This window comes from Cylas formicarius, unplaced genomic scaffold, assembly GCF_029955315.1.
Source record: "Cylas formicarius isolate icCylForm1 unplaced genomic scaffold, icCylForm1.1 PGA_scaffold_2__14_contigs__length_35257938, whole genome shotgun sequence".
Classification (NCBI taxonomy): domain Eukaryota; kingdom Metazoa; phylum Arthropoda; class Insecta; order Coleoptera; family Brentidae; genus Cylas; species Cylas formicarius.
The window spans coordinates 19,654,276-19,680,076 of NW_026844319.1; the positions used below are offsets into that span (position 1 = coordinate 19,654,276).

Here is a 25,801-nt window from a genome sequence, read left to right on the forward strand (position 1 = left end):
ATTAAATATTTGACAGATCGATGTAACTCGTCAAGCGGAATCCGAGAAGAAAAATGACGGATGTGCTGTTTGCTGATAGTCCAGAACGGCTTCGTGTACAAATGCATGGCGGGGAGACCAGAAAGTTTTCGAAACTGCGTGAGTGGAAGTCTGCGTTGGACAAATTTTGAAAATATCTGAAGGTTTAACGAATTTTGGAGAATTCGACAGAGCTACAGACTACGAAACCTTTCGAAACGAACACACGTGTCCTGTTGAACTTGAAAAAAGACGAAATTATTTTTAAAAAGGTATATTGTTGCTAAATAATAGATTTTTTTTTTTAATTAAAATATTTGACAGATCATGGTAACTCGTGAAGCAACATCTCAGAATTGAATCGGGGAACGAGGAATCAAAAAAAGGTTAACAATTTGGATCATTTTGGAAGATACATACGCCGCGCTTTTCAAAGCGGACAGACGTGCCCTTGTCCAACTGAAACGAACACACGTGTCCTGTTGAACTTGAAAAAAGACGAAATTATTTTAAAAAGGTATATTGTTGCTAAATAATAGATTTTTTTTAATTAAAATATTTGACAGATCATGGTAACTCGTGAAGCAACATCTCAGAATTGAATCGGGGAGTTGTGTATTTGCTGGCAATCCGGGCCTGCTTGGATCATTTTGGAAGATACATACGCCTGCGCTTTTCAAAGCGGACAGACGTGCCCGTGTCCCACTTGACAAAGGCGGAATTATTTTAGGAAAGGTATATTATTTGTAAAAAAAAATATACAATTTTTAAGTAACATATTTGACAGACCATGGCAACTAGTAAAGCAGAATCCGAGAATTCAATCGGCGGCTGTATGTTGACTGACAAGAATATAATTGCTGTTAATCCGGCCCTGCTTCTTGTACAAATGCATAGTGGGGAGACATGAACATTTTTCGAAATTGCGGCCCTATCCTCTTGGGATTCTACGTTGGACAAATTCTGAAAACGACCCAGAAATATAATTGGTGAGAAAATAGTTTTTTTTGTTGTGTTAACAGTTAACAATTTTTTTATTTTGGAAATAAGGGGTTTCAGTGTGTACTGGTAATAGTGAATCAATTTAATGACCTCAGCATCTCTAAACCCCCATCTTGAGACGCGTTAACGATCCGGATCGAGTTACGTCGCGTAATTGTGTCACTTTTTTAATTAAAAAATGAAAGAGATGTACCTACCATACTTTAGAAACCCCTACTCCCCTTTGGAGGTGATGAAATAAGTTTTGGCATAAAATATAAGTTCCTCGTATTACTTTGATATAAGTATAAGTCTTGCCTGTTTTTTTTTTTTTAAAGGAGGTTCAAACCCGTGCGAGGTGAGGTTTGATATATGAAACAGACCAGTCATGGGGACACGAGATATGGAAAGTTTCAGCGTAGTCGTCGCCACATTGCTGCCAACACTGCATATATAAGGAATCACGAACCATTCAGGTAAAATTTTGAAAACACATAGTTATGGCAATATAGAACCTCTCTTTTTTTAACAGGAATATTGAGACTTAGACCAGTATCTTTTAAGTAGGCATGTGGGGTAAAGAAGACGCAGAAGCTTCAGTCGGGTACCATCGGTAACGTAGGCGATTGATATATTTCCACCACTACCTATGTTGGATTGGAATTTCCCATTTGATGCTTTGACTGACTAAATGAGGAAACTTGGAGGTAAGCTCTTACGGAATTCTATCGAAATATGTTTAGTAACATATTGGTGCATTACTCTGTCTTCCAGTCAGTTTCACATAAACTTTGCACGTATTATAGAAATGCCACCTACTTTTTTTGTGTTAATATTATTGAAAGTAGTAGCTGGTAGCTGTAGTCGTAAGCCCAGAGAGTCTCTGTTTTGAACATAATACACAAAATGGGGGCGTTCAAAAACAATAGACTGCATGCCTTTTAGAGTCGGCGTAAACTATGGTCATATACCCCTGATCAAATTCAGAACTAGAAAATCGTTGTGTCTCTGCATTAAAAAATAATAGTAAAATTTATTGTAGGCACCTAGTAGAGTATCGAAAATTTCCATTTTTAGTGCCAAATTGGTTACTCCAGTAAATTCCAACTGTTCTAATTTTTTTTTTAATAATTTATGATGTTAGTGAGTTTCATTGCAATTATTTGTTACTTAAATTTTCTGCGTATTAAACCATAATTAACAATACGCTATTCGTTAACGCAGGTAGAATTAATGACGCTGACTGACCTGATTTTGTCCAGGGGGCGTAGTACGGTAGTTTGTACTGTGATGTTTGGTAGTTTGGCAGTGAGCTCTCATTTATGAAACTGGGGAATGTTTCGTTATCTTCAAATCGTAAACACGTATCATTAGAATTATATTTTTAAAATATTGATTAGGACATGTACTAAGTAACTAAATGCTCTAGCGAAAATATTCACACATATTGCGGAAAACGTACAAATTTAAATTAGAGAAAATTAACTATTTTTAGAGGTTGGTTTTTCAAAAAGGTGGGGATTTAGTTAAAGAACAGATAGAGACTAAAGGGAAGCTCTATGAGAAAAGTTAGAATTAAAAAGTCGATGTTTTCGTGTCATAGCGAAAGATGGATTATTATTAAAAATAATACTTGCATTAATTGTTGTCACCATTTGTGAAAAATATGGAAAATATCCTCTAGGTTCGCATACCTTTTTTTTAATTTTTTTAAGGTGGCTAACAAAATACACAGACAGAAAAGTTTAGATCCTGTTCGTTAATGTAGCGCATAGAAAAAAATTAGAAAAGAGAACGTTTCGTGTATGGCATACGTAGTTAGTACGGAATATTAATCTGAAGGCTGCAAGACAGTGAAAGAGTGATGCGCTTAAGTGTGGTTCAGAGGGGTTATTTGGGCTGTAGAAGTTTTTCTTTGAACAGGGTTCAAATAGCGTCTCCTAGAGCGTTAGCAGAGAAGAGTATTACAGTATTTAATATAAGCGTCCAGATTTCATTATTGTTGAGATTTCACAGAAACACACTTTCATGTAGTAGTCGCAGCAGCTTTAAAGTATATGACTTTTTAGTTAAGATGCCTTTCGAGTTTGCTTTATGGCTTGATAGGAAATTAAAGGGTAGATACAGATAAGTTACGAAAAAAAGTATGTACACTATCCTCAAAGATCAGCAATAAATAAAAGAAATTGATGAAATAGTAAAGTTGACTGCGATATCTTAAAATCATCAATAAGATAGATAAATTAAATTAATTTTGAAAATATTAAATAATAAAAACAAATAATAAAAATAGCAAAGAAAATCAAAATCATCAATAAGATAGATAAATTAATTTTGTAAATATTAAATAATAAAAATAAAATTATAATAGTAAAGAAAGCCTACCACGGCCACATACACATAATATTTTCGACATATGAACTTTTCCCAGATAAATAGTCAAATATTTCACGATACCTTAAAACAGAAGCATGCGGAAATATGTATGAAGTTAACGCACGGTAGATTGCTTAGTAAATTAAAAAGGTATATGGTTTCTAATATCCTACTTTATTAATGAAAATTTTAACCAGCTTTTTGTTTTGCAGATATTATTGGTGGTGCCTGCCAGCTTCCAGTTCCGAGAAAAGAAATCCAACACTTTTCGTCTTTATTTCCCCTGTCCTTTGTGCGCAATAAAAGTACAGTTTGTACCCGCGTGGGTACACATTCGCAGAACTATATGTTTTTAAAATAAATGTTTTGGTCAATATTCACTAGGTGGGGTTACCTTATTAAAGAAAATCTTATTCCAAGAGGGGACACTAGTTTACATTCGAACCGCTAGGGGGTGCAGATGGTCACGCGAACAATATGATCAAGTCTCATTGACGCCATTGCTTTTCTTAGGGGTGGGAAAATATCTGGGCTCTGATTGGCTTCGCCGCCATCGCAAACTAGAGGTGGGGAGATTGATTAAACCGCATTTCTGGTTGCTTATCCAATGGGAGCCAGTTTCAAGGGATTATGGGTAAAGGGGGAGGAGCTAGAGAGTCGTGGGGAAGGAGGATACGCCCACAAAAGGGAGAGGAGTGGGGGAAGCCTATATTATACTTATTCTCTACTAATGATCCATTTGGCAGAACTTGCCAATTTTTATCCTTAAAGGTGACAATATACATATATTTACTATAACTGATTTTAAGAGTAGTACCTTTTTGCCTATAAGTTTTTAGAAAATAATTTCTTTCTCAAGGAAACGAAAAAAAAAACACAAACAAAAAATAAACAGGATCCCCTAATGAATATATTCGGGTTAGGCATTCAAAAAAGTCTCCGGAAAACACACGTTTAAAGTAACACATTCAAAACTGTACAGGGACAATTTTGTAAAAATTAATGTAAAAAATAATATATTGAGTATTCCATTAAAAAAAATATATGTTTAAGTAAAAAACAAACGCAATTAGATTCTACGGAAAAAATCCTATATGAACATTTTTTAAACTCTTCAATAGCTCATAAGACAACGATGATACGGGAGTGGTCCCAAAATCGAAGTATCTCAGAAACCACGAGAGTCAGGGTAATTTGTTGAGGGCATCTTTAGTTATACAAGAAAGAAGCACAGTGTACTTGTAAACCACGACTCTCTATCTTTAAAGATAACTGAGAAATCCAGTAAAAGTGTCCATGAAACATTTTAAGACCTTTTCGAATCATAAAGTATAGAATCTTTACCTTAAAATATTAAAACTGATTCCAAGAAAAAGCGTGGCACCTCTACTGACTTAAAATGTGTTGTATTTTACAATTACCATATTATATATGTAAAACACCCACTTTTTCATTATAACGATATTTAAAGATATTTAAACATAAAGTGTGCACAAATATTTTGTTGACAGTGAATAGCTACTTATTAATTACATCATTTAACTCTTTAATTCGTATTGAAGCATTGTAATTGCTTCCAATTCTTCCATAAGAACCATTTTGATCTAATCTAAATAAACGAACAAATCTAATTAGCTAAAAATATCAACAAATTCAATGATTTCTGCGAAATCTTGTTGTATTGAGCTCAAAATTCTGCAGTTAATATATTTCTAATTATTAATAAATCTCAGAAACAGCTGCTAAAATCAACCCTTACCTTTTTAAAAGATAGAATACTTTGAAGAATGAAAATTGTTTAAAAAAGTTTCAGAAAAAAAATATTACTAATATTATTAGCGAAAAGCTGATACCAAATTGAAATTTTGGAAATAAAAATCTGAATTTAATGTCGTATAAAACAAGTTCAAGATCTCGTACAAGTTTATTTGTCAAGATTAACTGAATTTAAAGGTCGGAAGAGTACTTTTGCAAAAGTTCCTTTTACCATTTCGCCTAGTTTGACCGTTGTTCCGGCGAAAATAAACCAATTATACGTTTACTGCGTCGTTCTGGACCGTTTCACATTGGACTATTGCTTTCCATAGAAAAAGATCGTCGGTCAGTTGAAATCCCGGATAAACTTTCCGCCGAAACGGGGACGCGGCTAAATGATACGTAAACAATCGGCGTAATTGCTAATTTGTCCCCATATTAATGCAACGTTAAATGGGAAAATTACACGCGTTCGAGTTTGTAACTTGATTCTTCAATTAAAGCATGGGACTTTCGGTTTAAGGATGTGCTACAATAAAATTATTTGAAGCTGGGGATCTGTTATATGGGGTTTTAATTAAAACGGGTTATGGTCAACTTATACATCGATCTAAGGGAATCGTAGAATTTACGTAATTTTAAATGCAAAATTAACTTTTGAAGAGCATAGGAGTTACACAAATATTAAATCAATTTTTGCTCTGTATAACTCTTTGATCACACCGGAATACGTAAAAAAATGAAGCAATGAATTATTGTTTCAACAGAACACGGCATTACTTTTTGGTGTGTAAAAAGTTATAATGATGTTTGCTGTCAACATATCCGCAATTGTCATATTTTACAGTTAAGTTTAAATAAATGTTTTTAAGAACCGCTTAACCTTTTCGGGAGAGGAACGTATCAAGAAAAGTGGGAGAACATGAGAAGCAAGAAGAAAAGGATAACGATGAGCTTTTTCTTTTTGAATTTTTTTTTTTAGTTCGAATGTTTGCTCTTGTAAACAACTTTGTGCTGCCTTGCGCCATTTCCTTTTCTCATTAAAACGGCATTTATTCAGCTCGATTGGAAATTGAAAGGGACTACGAAAGGTCAAATTAAAACTAGAGTTGGTACTTACTATAGAAGTAAAATATTTTGGCAGGTGAGGACAAATTTTATGATTATTCAGAATTGGGATAATATAGGAATTTGAAACACAAACAGCGTATTTATATTGATACTTAATTCATTTATTTCTTAGTTGATTTGACTTTCATAAATTCTTGTATTAACTAATTTGGGATTTTCTAAAAAGAGAATAAAAAAGCATTTTTTAATGTAATAATTTATATTTCTTCAAAATTCTAGAAAATTAAATAGTTTGTTTCATATAAATATACTTTTGTCCAAGACCTACAGATCTCTATTTTTAAAGCCTATTACATATTTTGGTTTCAAAGACGCACATATTTTTTCTAGTAAGTGCCAAAATTCCTCCATTTCTTCGCGTAATAAATTGAAAGACGTTTTTTTTAATGCAACTCTCAACAATCGGATATGACGACACGACGGAGATAATTGCATACGTTTATTATTAACCAATAAAAAAAATAAAATAACAGATAATTAGATAGCAAGTGAAGTTTTCCCTGCAGAAGTATTTCGTTCAAAAAATGAGAAAAATAAATTCTCACAACGGGAAAGGTTACAACTGCACTTGATTGTTTAGAAATAATCCATCATTCGTTTATTTTTGGTTAGTCTTAATTAGTTTAGAATATGGAGTATTAGCTTAAAAAGTGGACTGCATTGCAAGTTTCTCACCCAAAATAGAAATTTCCACATGTGTTATTTTTAACTTGGAAAAAGTGTTTTCTGTGCATTGGGTGTTTTTTTTCGATGTTTAGTACTTTAAGTTGGCATTACTGTTCAAGATGGTGACCGATTTGACAGCTGTCAAGTGATTTATTCTCAGTTTGGTTTGGCGATTCATCATGAATAGACTCACGCCTGAACAACGCTTGCAAATAGTGCCATTTTATTTCGAAAATAATGGTTCTGTGCGGAATCCGTATCGCGCACTACGTCCATTTTATCGTCGACAAAATCGTCCATCAGAACCATAGAACGTTTTCGCACCACGTTTACTCTTATTGATAATTCGCATCCCCAGAGAGCTTTATGGGCTGGTGGAATCATTGGTCCGTACTGCTTCAAAAACGATGATGGCCAGAACGTTACAGTCAATAGTGATCGATATAGAGCTATGATTACTAACTCTTTCATTCCTGAATTGAACAACCATGATGTCCAAGAGATGTGGTTTCAACAAGACAGCGCAACATGTCACACAGCTCGTGCCACAATCGATTTATTGAAAGACACGTTTGGTGACCGCCTAATTTCACGTTTTGGACCTGTGAATTGTCCTCCAAGATCTTGTGATTTAACACCGCTAGACTAGTTTCTGTGGGGCTATGTAAAGTCATTGGTCTATGCGGATAAGCCACAAACGCTTGACCATTTGGAAGACAACATTCGCCGTGTTATTGCCGACATACGGCCATAAATGTTGGAAAAAGTCATCGAAAATTGGACGTCCAGATTGGACTAGATCCGCGCCAGCGGTGGCGGTCATATGCCAGAAATCATATTTAAAACGTAATGCCACAAGATTATCTTTCGGATAAATAAAATTCATGTCAGTCGAATAATCCATCGTTGTTTCATTGCTTCTATACATCGAAAAAAAACACCCCTTACCTTTAAACAAGTAAGCAGAATTAGCGACATAAAACGATGACGTTTATCAAATATACATATTGGCTTTCTAAAAGAAAAAGAAAATCTGTGTAATTTGTTCTCTCTGAACAGATCTTTCCATCCCAAAATCAAAAATATATGCTATTGTTTTGAATATAGCCGCTCTATTTTCTATAATAAAACATAACATAATGAAAAATAGCTAACCAAAAACTTTTTCAACCTCCTTGTGATGTCATTTTATGTTCGAAACGAAACGAAATGATCAAATGATATTCAGAGGTTTGTTTGCATCAGAATCTAAGATGTCATCGTATCTTAGACATTTTCTTCGAATTGGAAAATAGCAAATAGCTTTTATTTCGAGTGAGACACTGTACACTGCCTTATTAAAAAATAAAATATAAAATATCGATCGATGCTGTTTGGTAATTCTTATCGAAAACTTGACATTAAGCTAGAGAAAATTGTGCCGAGCGCATCGAAATATTTTAACCTTAAAGCGTAAATACAAATCAGTCCTCTCGTTTTATTCGCGCATCCAAAAGCGTAGCTCACGCTTTAATTTTCCGAGCGAAAAGATTGAGGAAAGTAGGAACGTTTTTTTACTGCAACATTTGCTCTATTCAAATATACTTTTATTTGCATATCGGGTTAGACGTGATTTCAATCTTCGGTTTACCGGATCTGAGTTTGTAATTAGATTTTTCTGACGAATTTTCAAAAATTCGTAGTAAACTGAACATATTTAGAGGCGGACAGTTCAATTATTTACTTAATTATTTTCGTTGAATGTTAGAGAGCTCCACCTCTTACTAGTTCTAAGTAACTATAGCGTGAAGGTCCTAACAAACATTCTAGACAGAAGCGTGGAAAAATTAATCCCTTAATTAGACCAACGAAAACGTGCCAGTTTCTCTCCTTAATCGTCACAACATGCTCAGTCTCGGTGTCGAATCTTCTACTCTCTAAACACCTTACCGAGCGGAATTTTCCCCATGAGCAAACTTTCCATTTTCTTGCTCGGCGTAGCCCGTTACGTTTAAGGACTTTTGAGCCGCTCCCACGGTGCGTTGTTGCGTTATTAACTATAACTGAGCCCGGCAGCGGTTTCCAAGCTGCGTTGACAAATCTGCGCGATTATCCTCAGCATCGATCCCGTGTGTTTGAAAATCGATTTGTCCGCGTCAGATTCTTTCGAATATGTTCCCGAAAAACGTAATGACTTTCAGAATTTTGCTCTCTTTTTAATTCGCCGAAAACCATATATTGAATAGAATAGAAATGTATTTTATTTCTGTTTTCTTAATCTAGCTTTAAAATATTCACATTTGCACAACTAGTTTCAAGTTATTATACCTCTAAAAAAATATATATCTATATATATTATTAACACCTACACTATATTTCGGTTTTTAATGCGACAGAATAATAAAATTTAAATTTGCAGTGAGAGGGATCATTGAACAGAGTGAACAACTTAAAGCTTATATGTTCGGGCAAATTGTAAATGTAGTTTCCGATAACTTCAGCATTTCTGCTTTTAATACTTACACACATCTCCAATCCTTAATAAATAACAATAAAAAGACGAGTTTGGGCATGAAAGTGGCCTTACTACAAGTAGTTTATTAGAATAATAAATATAACAATAATTATACATGATTATAATTATAGTGATGAGCACCAAGATTAAGTAAATAGAAAACTTACAGATAAATTTACTATTTACATTTGTAAAAATTAGTCATCATTTTCCGTGTCTTTATTCCCCCATTTTTAAAAAAATCTTAAAATCTTCCACAGTTGTGTCCAAGGTAGGTATTTCTTTTTTTAAAATAAAACGAGTGTATTATTCTTCTGATAGCAGTCTAAACTTGCCAAAACTAACCAACTCCGAATGTTGAGTTTTTATTACAGTCAGAATAATAATTTTCTCACTTTTAGAAAACGAAGTTTTACCAATCATTTTTTCAGCAACAAATTCTGAAAAACTGGCCATTTTCAAGAAAGAACTTTGCCAACAATTGCCGGGAAGTAACTATAATCCTAATTTTAAACACAGCGGCACTAGATGAACTACCTCTCTGTCTACCTGCCACTCTCGGAACCCTTGACAATCATCATAATAATATCTCTATGGAATACGGATAAGACAACTAAGCTTTTCAGTTCCCGGATTACGAAAGAGAAAGGAAAAAACAACATTAATTAGATAAGATTAATATGATATAATACAAAATAATAATAATGTTTATCAATTATATTTCAACATTATTTATTAAGCGAATAATTGTTAAACTCGGATTTTAATGACAAATAGGTTTGTATGTCGAGGTATTGATTATGTACCTCTGAAATAAATATTTTAGGGGTCGCATATGAAAAAGAGTAGTAAAAAATATATATTATAACGAAAATAATAGTATTCAGTGAGAATTAAGATACATTCAGAAATATACAATATACAATATTCTCTCGACATTAACCCAACCCTATAAATGTATCTATTATACATCTTTTTGTATATTGTCGATTCTCAACCACTGCAACTCTAGAATTTTTCGGGGCAAATGTTTAATTGGTTTTGTTGTTTTACTTGGAAAAAAATGACTGTATATTTTAATGCAAATTTATTTTACAACTCAAATAAAACAACATATTGAAAACTTTAAAATAGTCATGCATTGTTATTTTTGATTCACTTTTTGATCCATTCGTCTACGTTTTCATTTTCAAATTTGTGCTGTTTCCTTTAATTTTAATTTTAAAATGAAAAATGTTTTTCATGTTCAATGTTTTGTTTCGTTTTAATTGCAAGATATAAATTTCCAAAGATTTGTCTTATTTTAGTTATAAAATACAAATACAACTAAAACAAAACAAAAATTTTACTGTATTGTTTAACTTTATTTCAACTGTATTTTGAAAACCAAAAGAATAAAAAATGAACGCAGGGCTATGATTGCTAATTAGAAAATAATAACTTGGCTTATCGGTTGCCTCGATCGGACTTCTGAGCAGACGCATCCTCGAAGCGAGTTGTAGAATTGAATAATTTATAATCAATCACCAAATCTTTAAGAGGTTAATGAGGCAGAGCTGACGTATATGTCTATGTCACCAGTCACAACGTTTCTCTCATCCGGTTGGCAACGCCGTCTGAGAGTTATCTCGGTCGGCGTAGACAATCTTTTGTTTCCTTGGAACGGTTTACGGCGATGCCAGATCTGGCAATTTCAGTCCTGGGGAACAAGCCGAAAAATTTCTCCGAGATTTAAACGCCCCGCGATTTAAATTTAATTTGGTTCTCGGCCATGTTTCGCGTCGTTACTTTTTAGCGTTCTGCTACGCGTTCTTCTTCCGCGGGGACGACGTCTTTCGCCGTGGATTGGATTAGGTAGGAAATTTCAACGGAAACTTCCATCCGCTATCATTCCGCCATTCTTGCCTCCTTAACGTAACTAGAATCTTTGCCTGGTTGGGTCGCAATACTATAAGGTACTATCTAACAGCGGCTATTAGTTTATTTAAACTAATGGTCCTAGAAATTTCGAAAAGGATTATTAAGTAAACCGATAAAGGGAAAATGCTGGAAATTATTTTCTAGTTTCTGAAAGGGTCACCACTGTAGTTGCCATCTGGCTTTTTACCGGTTTTTCCAAAAATTTCTAATGTTATGATAGAGCGAATACTGTTTAAAAACTGAAAACCATTCAAATCTATTTTATTAACACAGGTAATTCAATTTTGATGCATGGTCAAAACTAATCACAATCAGATCTGTCCATCACATTATTCAAAAATATTGTCTATTGTCCACATGCTCCATTTCTTCCATTTTTCTTTATTTACATTTAATATTTTTTCGTAAAATAATTCATTTTTTACCGATGTTTTAAAAGTTTTAAATTGTCTCAGTTGGATTAAGCTATGAAAAGCTGTACTCCGGTACATATAGACGAGGTGTGTTCAACGTTTTATCAAAAAGTATTCATTTATTCATTAAAATTAATGTGGGCCCCTTGAAAGTAATCCCCCAGATATAAAACACTTGTGCCAACGTTTTTTCCGATTCTCGAAGCGCTTTTGGTATAGCCTTGAGTTTATCTTTATCTTCTCAATCGTTACAAACCTACTGCCTTTCATGGGTTTCTTGAGTTTTGGGAACAGGAAAATGCCGCAGAGGGGCATATCCGGTGAATATGGTGGCTCCTCAGTGTCTTTGTTTTTGGTCAAAAAGTTGGATAAAAGCAACAATCATTGTTGAGCATATCAGGATCATCAGCAACATCGTTAAACAGCTCTGAGCGGTATTCCTTCGACGGTCCTTTTGTTTCAAATTAAGCAGTTTCTGAACAAATTTTGCGGTTACGCGTTTCATAACCAAAACTTCGGAAAAAGTTGCATGGCACGAGCCATTAGAGATGCCAACGTCTTTAGCCACTTTTCTAATAGTGATTCACGATTTTTCAACACCATTTGTTCCACTTCTTTAACGCTTTCATCAGTTATTCATGTGCTAGGGCACACAAAGCGAGGTTCGTCATCATCAACGGCCATCTTGGAACAGCTTGTATTACTTATAAATATTGTTGTTCTCAACATCAACAATTGTATGAGAATTACTATTAGAGTTCCACTCCCAAACACGTCAGAGTTCATATCTTCATATTAGATTCAAAAGTAAGAAAATTAAGTTTTATTACAGAAGATGTGATATCGCTGCCCAAAAATCTTTTTAGTTTTGCTGATACAGGCCTTTGAAAAGCACTAGCAAAACCAGGCTATTTTGAGCGCACTTTTCCTTACCTTTAAGCGTTAATAACAGTACACAGAAAAATAAAGCATTTAATAAATAAATAAATAAATATATATATATATATATATATATATATATATATATATATATATATATATATATATATATATATATATATATATATATATATATATATATATATATATATATATATATATATATATATATATATATATATATATATATATATATATATATATATATATATATACATATATATATATATATATATATATATATATATATATATATATATATACATATATATATATATATATATATTTTATATTTCACTTTTCAAAAATAACTTTTTTTAAAAAATATATTTATTAACTTTAAATTAAAATTATAATCAAAATGAAATTGGACGTAATAACCTCGTGACGAGAGAATGTTATTAGACCGTTAAAATCAAACTAAAAATGGACATAATAACCTCGTGATGAGAGAATGTTATCAGACCGTTAAAATACAACTAAAAATGGACATAATAACCTCGCGATGAGAGAATGTTATCAGACAACGTTTTACAATAGAAATTCGTATTTATAATAAATTTATGCTGACGTTGACGGGGTCGACGGCTGCGGATGTTGCGACATATCGTTGACACGACGTTTTCGCAATCGTTGCACTCTTGCAGGTCGGTGGCATTTAACCCATGTGGACAATAGGATTTCCGGATATAACAGCTCCCCCATTAAGTGAAAAGGTGGAGCCTTGCTGCAGCTTTTGTAGACTAATTAAAGCGTAGCTTCTCTGGTAGTTACTTCTGGGTGAATGCTAGTCCGTCTTTTCGGAGTTAGTGATTTTAGTTGCATCGGGAGCAGGGGTCTTCGACTTGGCTTCGGAGGTTGTTGGGGATCGTTACCATCGGCGATGCTGAGTGTTGTCGGTTTCTTTCTCCGGCATTTGCAAACGAAATAGCAAAGTACTAAAACAGTCATTAAAATAATCGAAATAATTGTCAGCCAGTGAGAATGTTTCTGAAGGGTTGGTTGATGAAGTAGGTTTTCTAATTTTTCCGAATATTCGTGCAGCTTGTGTTGGGCCACGTTAAGGTCGTCGGTGTCGATCTTACTTAGCTTCAGGGGTTTCAACTCTGGGGGTTGAAACTTCTCTGGAATGTGAGAACAGCAATCATATGGAATCTCCACGGCGTGGCTCTTGTAGGTCACGTTCTTATATTCTTCGACAAAGTATTTAGCTCGTACTCTGGAGCTTCGAATAAATGCACTGCAATCTGGTTGTAGTTTAAGTAAAGAATTAGTTTTTAACGTTTCGGCTACGAGGTCTCTTTTTCCACATTTAATGGAGATTGGTAGTGGTTCGGATACGGTAATTAACCAATAATTAAAGTCGATTTCTATAACATTGTAATCGGAGGCCAAGACGATTGAAGATTTACATGTAACAGGAACACGATCGGAATGTCTAAGCAACTGCGCTTCGCAAAGGGCTTCTCTATCGATGGGATATTGCATTAAGTTAAAACAGATTCTTTCTTTACCGCGAATTTGTTTGCAGCTTTTTAGATCTTCAGGTAGTACATAGAGTAAAGAATCGTCATCACGCGCAATATATTTTATTGTTGATGGAATTATATGAAATAATCGTGTTCGATTGTCCAAAATTGGAATAGGTAAAACACGATACAATGTGTATATTTCAGGCTCAATTAAGGGTATTCTTAGTACAAAAACAACTTTATTTTCAGTTTGAAATGCTTCTAGCTCCATAATATCTACGTACCTTGTAATGCTCGAAGTATAGGGTGGTAGTGGTAAATTATTTTTTGTCAAGGATTTTGAAATTTCCTGAAGAGAAATGACTAAATCTCGTGGGTAAATAATAGAACTATGTAAAACTTTGATTCGTGCGAACGTGATTGCGTTTAATATATCGCTGAGGTAAGACTCTAGGTATACATAACTTTCCATAAGGCTTTCGCAAAGATTAAGTGTTTTAATCTGACTTTCGTAAAATGCTACGGTGTCCGAAATATCATAGAGAGATTTTTGAATTTGAGTTAGATCCTGATTGAAAGTTTCTTCGTCGATTCGGAGACTTTGAATTGTAGAATTAAAAGATTTTATAACAGATGATGTAACCGATATTTGATTTTTTAACAGCTTTTCGATTTCGTGTTCGTCTTTAGTTACTTTATCTATGCATTCATTAAAGTATTCGCCGTCTGTAGAGTCTAGGTTTCCGGTAATTGATTTAAAAATGGTTCCTACACCGTTAATTAAACCGCGTTTAGTTCTAAAATTAAAATTTTCAGTGTCGATAGTAATTTCTGAAAATTTTTCTTCGACTGAGTCAGCAATTCTGGTTAGAAGACTAAAATAAGTTTGGATACTTGTTTTGAAGGCTGTCATACGAGGAGAAGAATCGTCTAACATTTCTGTGAGAGAGGAAAGTATTTTATTATTATGTCGTATGGCTTCTCGCAGAGGTTCTAGTTCCTTATATACTAGCAGCGTCTATTTGTTGTTGGATATTCTTAAACTACTTTCTTCATGGTAGAAGATGCCTACTGTATTATTTACTGGAGTAATGAGGAATTGGGGTGCGACTGTAGAGATCAGTCCCAAGATCCTGAAAGAAATTTAATCTAATCGTAATAAGGTTTAAACTTGTCAAAATTGAATTTTGAAACTTGTTCGGTAGTTAAATTTTTGACAGTGGCTGAAGTTTCAAATACTTCAAGAATTTCATACGGACCGTTAAATTTATTCTGAGCTTTATCGCTAATTTGAGTTTCCTTAACATAAACTTTATCTCCTACATTATATTTAGTCATATTTCTAGAGATTGCTTGATCAAATCTTACTTTGGATTTTTGTTTTTGTTGATCAGTGCGGGTACGCGCGACTCTGTAATAATGCTGCATGCGATTATTTAGGTCTCGGATGTATTTGGTGATGAGTTGTTCTTCATTATACAGAATTTCTGGAGGTCTACTAGAAGTGTGCCCAAATATTAGTTCATAAGGGGAGAAACCATGCGTTTTATTCTTTGTGTTGTTGTAGCAGATTATTGCGTATGGAAGAGCATGAAAGGGGTGTTCTTTTGGATTTTCGGCTTTATGAGCTCGGATCATTTCTGTGAGCGTGGCATGGAATCTTTCTAGTGATCCATTAGATTGTGGGTGGCTAACGCTGGAGAAAGTTAACTTTATATCGTACAAAAGACAAAGATCTTTGACGAGGGCGTTATCAAATTCCCGGCCATGGTCACAATGTATTCTAAGAGGAGTTCCAAAATGTTGGAAGTAGAGAAGAAGGGTAGTAACGATTGTAGAAGCTTTTTTGTCTTTTATTGGATATGCCTGGGTGAATTTTGTGAGTTCGTCTCTTATGGTAAGGGCGTAATTACGAACTGGGAATTCGAAAATATCGATGTTAATGCGCTCAAAAGGAGTTTTAGGAGTTTCTGTGATAACTGATCGTGTGTTGAGGTTTTTACGATAGATCTTGACTTTTTGACATATTTCGCACTTTCTAATATAGTTTTCGACATCTTTGGTCAAGGTTGGCCAATTGTATTTTTGCTTTATGCGCTTAACTGTTTCGTTGATTCCGCGATGTAAATTATTTTTTCCTGAATGGTATTGGTCTAAAATGATAGGGATTTCGTCTTGATCGGGAGTTCGAACTATATCTTGGCAGATTCTTAGTTTTATATCCTTTTCGGAAAATATAAAGGAGAATACTTCTAATATTGGAAGTTGTAAATTATTTTCAATACAATACAGTTTTGAAAGATCAAAGTCATTTTTAGCTGTGAATAAAATATAGAATAAATGTTGAACTACAGTTTCATTGTCATATGGAAGAGGGATTATATAATATTTCCTGCCTTTGACGGTTTTGCTAGAAAAAATGTTAATTTTGTTAAACGTAAAATTTATATCTTCTTCAAAAATATCGTCCATTATTTTGTTATGCAAATCATCAAGTTTTGATTGCCAAAAGAAAGTGACAATATCTTTGTGGTTTTTGTCGAGAAGTTGCGAATTAGAGGTTTCTATTTTGGAATAATCTATAAGGGATGTGGTTTTGTGAAGGTATGCGAAGTTGTTGTATTCTTCTGTAACTTCCGCTGTGTCGTCTTCGATATCTGAATTATTAGAATTGTCATCGTGAACGATTTCTTCTTTACTAGTGGATGGTCGAATGATTCCTTGTTCGAGCATTTTGTTGATTTGTGACTTTACTTCTTGTTTGTGGACATGTGGGTACCTATATGATTTTGTAAAAATCGGTCTGGCGGTGTTCGTTTCAATAGTATGTTTAATTTCATTAGTAAAACTTAAATGATCTCCTTCTAAATAGAATATATCAGAAAAATCAAGACATAATTGTGTTATTAATTCTTTTTCTTCTTCGTTTAAATGATCGGTACGTAACTGGGATTGAATTATACCGCGCCTATCAACAGGTTGAGGATTTAAATTGAAAATATTATTTATTTCTTTTTCGTTAGGATTTGTATTAAAAGGTTCGATAGATAAATTTGAAAAATCTATAGTTTTTGGGATTGCATTAGCGTTAATAACAGTAGTAAAAAATTCACCTTTGTTATTTACTTTAACTAAAGCATTAGGTAACCTAACTTTTTCGCATTCTTGAGAGTGGAGAATAGCGTCTGTGTTTGTTAAACTACATTTTAATTTGAAAATTCTTTCGGTCCTAGGTTCGATTGAAATTCGATTTTGAATATTTTGTTCAGGTTTTTTACAAATTTTGGGAAGAACAGATTCGTGTCCTACTTTATGCAAAGGCATTGTTTTGAAATTCGTTATAAGTTTTTTGGACTTTAAATCGATTATACATTGGTAGCGATCAAGAAAATCTAAACCGAGAATTCCGTCAAATTCGATATCAAGATCGTAAAGATATACTTTATGTTTGTCGTTATCGGTGAATGGAATAAGTGTGGATTCTTTAATAAAAAGTGTTTGATTTGTTATACCTTGGATGGTAATATTTTCCTTAACTCGTGTTCTGTAATTTTCAGCGGTTTTATATTTAAAGATAGAAATACCTGCGCCTGTATCTATTAATATTTTGAATTTTTGCGTAGCGTCAAAAATATAGTATAAATTTTTAGAATTTACCGTAAGAAGAGGGTTTAACAGAAGTTCTGTTCTGGAAAGTTTAGATTGGGATTCATGTTGTCTAAATTCAGGGTTTGAATTTGGGAATTGATTTCGAAAATTGGGTCTGGAGACATTTCGTCTGGTGGGATATCGTAAGGGCTTTCTTGAAAATCCTGCTCTGGTTCGCAGTTTTCTGGATGGTTAGAATAATGATTCTGAAGTTCATTATCTTCTTGAAGAGTGTAATTTTCATGTGAAAATTCCTGGGAATTTCCGGAATAACCGTCGATGTAGATCGGGTTTGAGTTTACATGATGAGTTCGCTGCGGGTTTGGATTCATAAAATGTGGCTTAGGATAAGAGTTTGAAGATTTCATCGGTATTTGATTCGAGTTGTTGCTAATGTTGCTTTGTTGGAACCAATTACAAGGTCGCTGTGGATATTGCGAAAAATTTGGTTTGACATGCTGATGCGTACTTCTACATTGATTTGAAGTATGGCCAATTTTATTACACAAAGTGCATTTGGGTTGCTGAAGAGGGGTTCGAATATTCGCAGAATGCGATTTAGGAGAATTTAATTTGACAGATTTTTGATTTTCAAAATATGAGAGTTGGAGTTCTCGACGAATCCTTGCTTGGGCTTCTAAAAGTGAAGTGGGATTACTAGCACGAATGAGTTGACCTAATCTAGGTTCTAAGCCTGTAAGAAGTGTATTAAGGGTCATAGTCTCAATTAAAGATATCTGAGCATCCTTTTGCTCTTTGGATCCTAATGTGGTGGATTTTTGAACACATGAATGCATTTTCGCATTTAGGACTTGAAGACGATTGAAAAATGTTAATGCTGATTCATTGGGCAATTGTTTAAGACATTGAAGGTCATGAATTAGGGAAGGTAAATCTCTAGAATCACCAAAGTGTAGAGTTAATAGTTTCTTTATTTCTAGATATGAATCAGGATTCCTAGAATTAATTAATTGAGCTGCTTTACCGCGGAGCTTATTTTTAATGTGAATCACTAAAAGAATTTTTTGTTGCGTCGTTGCCATATTATAAGCACAATCACACGCGTTTATAAAATTTCCTAAAAAGATTTGGTCACCCTCAAATTCAGGTACGATGCAGAAAATTTCCGAAAGTTTATATGGTTCAACTTCCAGCATTGTACTAGGTTCGTCTGATTGAGTTGCCATTATTTTAGGTTTTAAGAAAAAGCAAATAAATTTATAAGAAGTTCAAACACAATTATTTTTTGTTTTAAATATTGCCAAGTTAAACTTGGAGACTAAAATTGAATCAAAATAATTATCGCGCAACGATTCTACGTTGGGAAATTCAATAAATAGGTTTTTTTCAACCTTGGGTAATCGAACGTAATAAATTCAACAATGTTGCAAATTAAAAATAAAATTATTCGTAACGATTCTTAACACTTACAGTACTATTTTCATTGCTGCCTTTCGAGACGGTTGATGGGTTTATCCTTGTTCCGGTACGATGGGCTGTCTTCGTTGTTCCCTAGATTTAGGGGTCGGAATCTGCCGCCACTAGTTAGAATACTCGTGTTCTAGCAACGTGAACAGATCCTACTCCGAATTCTTGCCTCTCGAAACGGTGATGGAAGGTTCCTTGTTCCGGCACGACTGGGCTGCGATGGTTCTTCTTTCCGTCTAAGGGATTGGAATCCGCCGTCACTAGTTAGAATACTCGTGTTCTAGCAACGTGAACGGATCCTATTACGACTGCGCCAATTTTTATATTTCACTTTTCAAAAATAACTTTTTTTAAAAAATATATTTATTAACTTTAAATTAAAATTATAATCAAAATGAAATTGGACGTAATAACCTCGTGACGAGAGAATGTTATTAGACCGTTAAAATCAAACTAAAAATGGACATAATAACCTCGTGATGAGAGAATGTTATCAGACCGTTAAAATACAACTAAAAATGGACATAATAACCTCGCGATGAGAGAATGTTATCAGACAACGTTTTACAATAGAAATTCGTATTTATAATAAATTTATGCTGACGTTGACGGGGTCGACGGCTGCGGATGTTGCGACATATCGTTGACACGACGTTTTCGCAATCGTTGCACTCTTGCAGGTCGGTGGCATTTAACCCATGTGGACAATAGGATTTCCGGATATAACATATATATATATATATATATATATATATATATATATATATATATATATATATATATATATATATATATATATATATATATATATATATATATATATATATATATATATATATATATATATATATATATATATATATATATATATATATATATATATATATATATATATATATATATATATATATATATATATATATATATATATTCTCACGTATTGATCCACGGATGGAAAAATGTGATGACACTATATTCCGGGATATCATCCGTTCGCTCGTTGAACTCTGACTGGAATCCTGCAAATCCTGCAGCCGACTGGAATCCTGCAGACGTTTCGCCAAAATCTCACTTGGCATCTTCAATGCTCGCGCTCCGAAAACACTTCGCTTCTCGCAGAGGTTCTAGTTCGTTATATACTAGCGGCGTCCATTTGTTGTTGAATATTCTTAAACTACTTTCTTCATGTATTATTTACTGGAGTAATGAGGAATTGGGGTGCGACCGCAGAGATCAGTCCCAAGATCAGTACTATTTTCATTGCTGCCTTTCGAGACGGTTGATGGGTTTAATCTTGTTCCTTTACGATGGGGCTGTCTTCGTTGTTCCCTAGATTTAGGGGTCGGAATCTGCCGCCACTAGTTAGAATACTCGTCTTCTAGCAACGTGAACAGATCCTACTCCGAATTCTTGCCTCTCGAAACGGTGATGGAAGGTTCCTTGTTCCGGCACGACTGGGCTGTGATGGTTCTTCTTTCCGTTTAAGGGATTGGAATCCGCCGTCACTAGTTAGAATGCTCGTGTTCTAGCAACGTGAACGGATCCTACTCACTGCGCCAATTTTTATATTTCACTTTTCAAAAATAACTTTTTAAAAAAATATATTTATGAACTTTAAATCAAAATGAAAATGGACATAATAGCCTCGTGAGGAGAGAATGTTATTAGACCGTTAAAATCAAAGTAAAAATGTACATAATAACCTCGTGATGAGAGAATGTTATCAGACAACGTTTTACAATAAAAATTAGTATTTATAATAAATTTATGCTGACCTTGACGGGGTCGACGGCTGCGGATGTTGCGACCTATCGTTGACACGACGTTTTCGCAATCGTTGCACTCTTGCAGGTCGGTGGCATTTAACCCATGTGGACAATAGGATTTCCGGATATAACATATATATATATATATATATATATATATATATATATATATATATATATATATATATATATATATATATATATATATATATATATATATATATATATATATATATATATATATATATATATATATATATATATATATATATATATATATATATATATATATATATATATATATATATATATATATATGTATATATATATATATATATATATATATATATATATATATATATATATATATATATATATATATATATATATATATTGGATAATTTAAATCGACTCGGAATTTCAATATCGAAGTACAAATTAATTCGCGCGGCTTAAAATTTAAATCGATATGTTTCGTCGTCCGATTTTTTATAACCAGAGACCGAAATTCTAGGCCGGTCATTTTCTAGATGGTGGTAAAAAGGCAATTAATTGCTAGGATAAATCGGGTACAGTGTTAAAATGGAAACTATTCCTCTATATTTATTTTGGTCTAAACAAAAGGTTTTGCCAACCCATAACATGTAGCAATACTCAGCTGGAGAGTGATTTTCGTATTGCGGAAATAAAAATAGTACATGGAAAAATTGCTAACCAAAACAGGAGAACTATAGTTCATCTTTTAAAAGCAGAGCGCCATAAATAATCGAAAACGGTATATAATATATAGTATGTAGTATATACAAAATCTATTTCAATCAGATGACACTTTGTAAAACAGATTTTTTGTTTTCAGGATACAAAACACTTTTTCGAATTGTTTAGGAATTAAAAATGTCTCTAAAATTGTGCGTTTTAATGGTGGAATTCTTTGACTACTCTATTTCCATTCGTTCGCAATATTTGTCTTAGAGAACGGAAGGCATTCTTAAAGGGAGCTTACATGTGGTCTTAGAACATTAATCACTATTTTAATTAAACAAATTCGACCTTCGAAAAGTCGTTAACGCCGAAACATATTTATCTTGTTGGCGTTCTTACATCCCCTCTCGCATAAAACAGCTCTCGAAGAAAATGACGATTTTTTACGTCACAAACCTAGACGCGATTGTGTTTCAGGCTTCTTGAAAGACATCCAGCCAGTGACTGTTTAATTCCCCTGCCATGCTTGTGTTACTATGATTAATGTTCCTGAAGCCACATTGAATGGTTCAGAAATTTGTCTGCTTAAGAAGGGAATATTAATAAGATTAGGGAGGGCTTTGTTGTTTGACTGGGATACTCAAAAATCTGCCGCTTCCCTAATTTGTCTCGGTAAGGGGGGAAAACAAGCCCAATATCTTTCGCCCCATGGTTACATTTTACGTTCTCTGAAAATCATCCACAATCCACTCTCAATTTATTCACATCATTCTTATATTTGTAACAATTGTATGAGGATAAACAACAATATCATCTAGTTCTAAGACGTTCTCAGTTGAAAATGACAGTTTTTACCTCGCATTTCCTCTATTTCTCTGAGTTAAGAGAAAGTAAATGGATCGTGTGAAGTTATGCATTTACGAAAAGTAAGCAGCTTGACCATCTTAACAATGTGGAAGCTGCAAAACGTCTTAGCAATTACTCCTAGTTTAGGATCATACTAAGAAGACAACATGGAGCTTAACCAAAATCCAAACGTTAAACATTTCAGCATTTCAGTAAGAGAGCTATGAGAAGCGAATTCGTCCAAAAGCATCATCAATCAAAAGACAAAGGCCTGCACCATCGAGGCACACTTCCACGTTTCCCCTCATACATCTCAATTTGCTTGTTTATAAAATACCACTTGCCGTAACTTATCCCTTCCTAAATAATGTATATAAACGATTGTAGACCATCAATATGTCATCATAACTCTGTTAGCGAAACGCAGGCCCAGAAATTTGTTCACGCACGATAAGCTCCTCGTGGGGAAAGTTCGTTTTCCGGCACGATGTACACATATAAAAGGGAACGTCTTCTTTAACGTGCAAATATATAAACGATATACGGTATATAATACGAATAGTCAGTCAGGTATTGGATATTTCGATTACCCAAATCGCATATACATTGAAATAGCCATTTAAAAAATATATGTCTTGCCAAAATACATACAAATTAATTATAACTGTTGGGGTAATCAAACCTTTTTTTTATTCTCTCCCGTTGAGAGTTGTGAACTTGATAATGCGGAGACCACAATGGGCAGATATACTTGACTAATATATAGTTAATTATTGTTAAAATGAAATTCATGAAGTAACATAAAATCGCTAGTAAATTAATTATAATCTCCTCTTTACTGATGAAATAAGTATGTTCGTTTGATGTCGTTTTCTTAGAAAAAAGGATCAGGCCATTTCTAACAATCACGAATCACCTAATAAGAGAAGTGGCCTATCTTAAACAAAAGGCTGCGGAAGATTTGGTGATTGATTTGATGTTACTAAAAATATAAAAAACTAAAAAGGCAACCAAATTTGATTATGATAATCATCACTGGAGATAAGAGATTTGGTGCGATATGCCACATGCACAATACTTCTAATAATTATTTAATTAACCTATACCACAAAAAATATCACGAAATGTTTGTTCCGGTTGTTGCTGACTATGTTATCTTTTCTGAAGCAAAAATTTCGATCGTAGCCTAGGAAGCTTTAATTTGAGAAGCATGTGTTGGGCCTAATAACTAATATTTTCTTCATAAAATCTGATTGCATCGTACAGTTCTATGATAATAAAAAAAGAAGAGGCTAAATAAATTTAAACTTACTTAAAGGAATATATAATTAGATAGTAAAAATAATTATAAATTTATAAAAGTGACAGAACTATAAAAACTTGCAAATTTTTAACAGTAAACTAGCCGAAAATATACAGATTATGAACTCCGACGCTGGCCACTAAAGGGTTTTAAAAACACAGATTAACGTAATTTTCTCTGGACGCCCGACTAAATGTGGTCGTAATATGCAGAACATTGTCCTTAGCTCTTATAGATCGCGATTATCTAAACTATGCAAAAAACTGGGATAACCCCACTGCATTTGCATTTGCATTCGAGCTTTATGTTTGGTCGTGTGTGTGTTATAAGCTATCACAGCAACTACTACTTTGAATTTGTAAATTTTTTAACTGCCAACTTTAAAGTCATATCCATTATATTGTCAGTTTTCGACAATTCCAGCATTCTATTAAAAACAGATAAAAAATTATTCAAAAAGCTTTGTGCTATAAAGTTTCTTCGATTATTTATTGACTCAAAAATATTTACCTTGTCAATCGTAAAAAATGTATTATTAGATTAGACTAAATTAGATCTGAAACACATTAGCGTTACTAAGATTCCGAATTTATATTTATATATAAAATGTATCAATCTTTGGACGATTTTTTTAGATATAAAAACATAGAATGAGATTTGACTGAGTTTGACCTTCATTATTATAGGATGCTTGACGAGAGTAAGCCAAACTTAGTAGGCATATATATAGGGTCTGTCCCCTAAATGTCTTTAATTTTTTTATATATATTATCCGTTTTCTAATATTTTCAAAAATTTACAATAATTGACTCTCATTTATACAATTTTTTCAATGTTTCTAAATCTTATTTCTTGTGTATTTTTGGTTTGTAATGTATCCTTGCTTTAATAAAGTTATAGTTAGTCTCAAATATTTCCGAATTAAAGGTTACGAAAACGATATCAGATATCACAGGTCATTTAAAAAAATATTTTCGAAATGGGTCGTTCTGTAATCCCGCTAGGTTTGGCCAACACTCTGCCAAACACCATGTTTATATTTTTAATTTATAGTTTGTCCTCAGGTAATATTTTGTTTGTCAATTTTTTTATTGTCATATTGTCACGTCATATTTTTTATTTAAAGGAACTGGTAAATGTCTACTCTACTCTGCTTTAGTTATAGTTGTTCATATAAAATTAGCACTAATCGAATGTAAAATCCTTACCAGCAAGTGATATGATCTCAAAATTTCATATTTTGTTAAAGTAATTCGTTCATTGGCAGTTTAAAATTACTAAGCAATCCAAACCATACCACAATACTCGAGCAGTAAGAAATTTAGCTACTTAAACCTCCAAAGTTTCTTTTTAGATTGCAAAAGTAATGGTTCCTTATATCGGCTGCTTCCCGCCGTAATCACGCTGAAATTTCGAATCAGGGCAATTTCCTTCAAACGGAAACAAATTTAATGGAAACTACGGCCATTCTCCCGGAGATACGTTCCGGAAACGTACACTCTGGCATAAATTATGTATGTACAGAGTACCGTAAAACCATAGAAGCTCGTCGCAAATGCTTCTCTGTATTGCCCTAGACCTTACGGCACTTGTAAACAATTACCTGGTGCGCAAACAGATGTCCTTTATCCCCGGGCGCTGACGCTGAGTGGCTAAGTGCACCGATTCGTTAAAATTTATTTACGGTTTCATTCAGTCTGAGCCCGATGATGCATTATTTGGATGAGAAGTTCTTGTTGCTTCTGCGTTGCAATATTCCCTTTTGTAAAATACCTAAATAAATACCGATCGAGTCTGCAGAAAGTGTCATTTTACGAAGTCAGTTTCGTTATCTACGGCTGCACACCACTTCGGACATTTCCGGGATATTACCACACGGGTTTGGAAGCATTTATATATTTTCGGAGGCTTGAATTGTAACCTTTATCAGTTCTGACGATCAG

The 25,801-nt window shown here is 33.6% G+C and overlaps 1 protein-coding gene and 1 long non-coding RNA gene across 6 annotated transcripts in view; both read left to right on the forward strand.

The window, feature by feature from the left end:
- Positions 1-25,801, forward strand: part of LOC132698225 (limbic system-associated membrane protein-like) — a 225,829-nt gene that overhangs the window by 172,622 nt on the left and 27,406 nt on the right. The gene's annotated exons all lie outside the window — the stretch shown is intronic.
- On the forward strand, positions 114-3,715 carry LOC132698227 (uncharacterized). The gene is made up of 6 exons (XR_009618351.1): positions 114-290; positions 343-535; positions 585-753; positions 806-1,007; positions 1,338-1,706; positions 3,588-3,715. It is a non-coding gene; the product is annotated as an uncharacterized LOC132698227 (long non-coding RNA).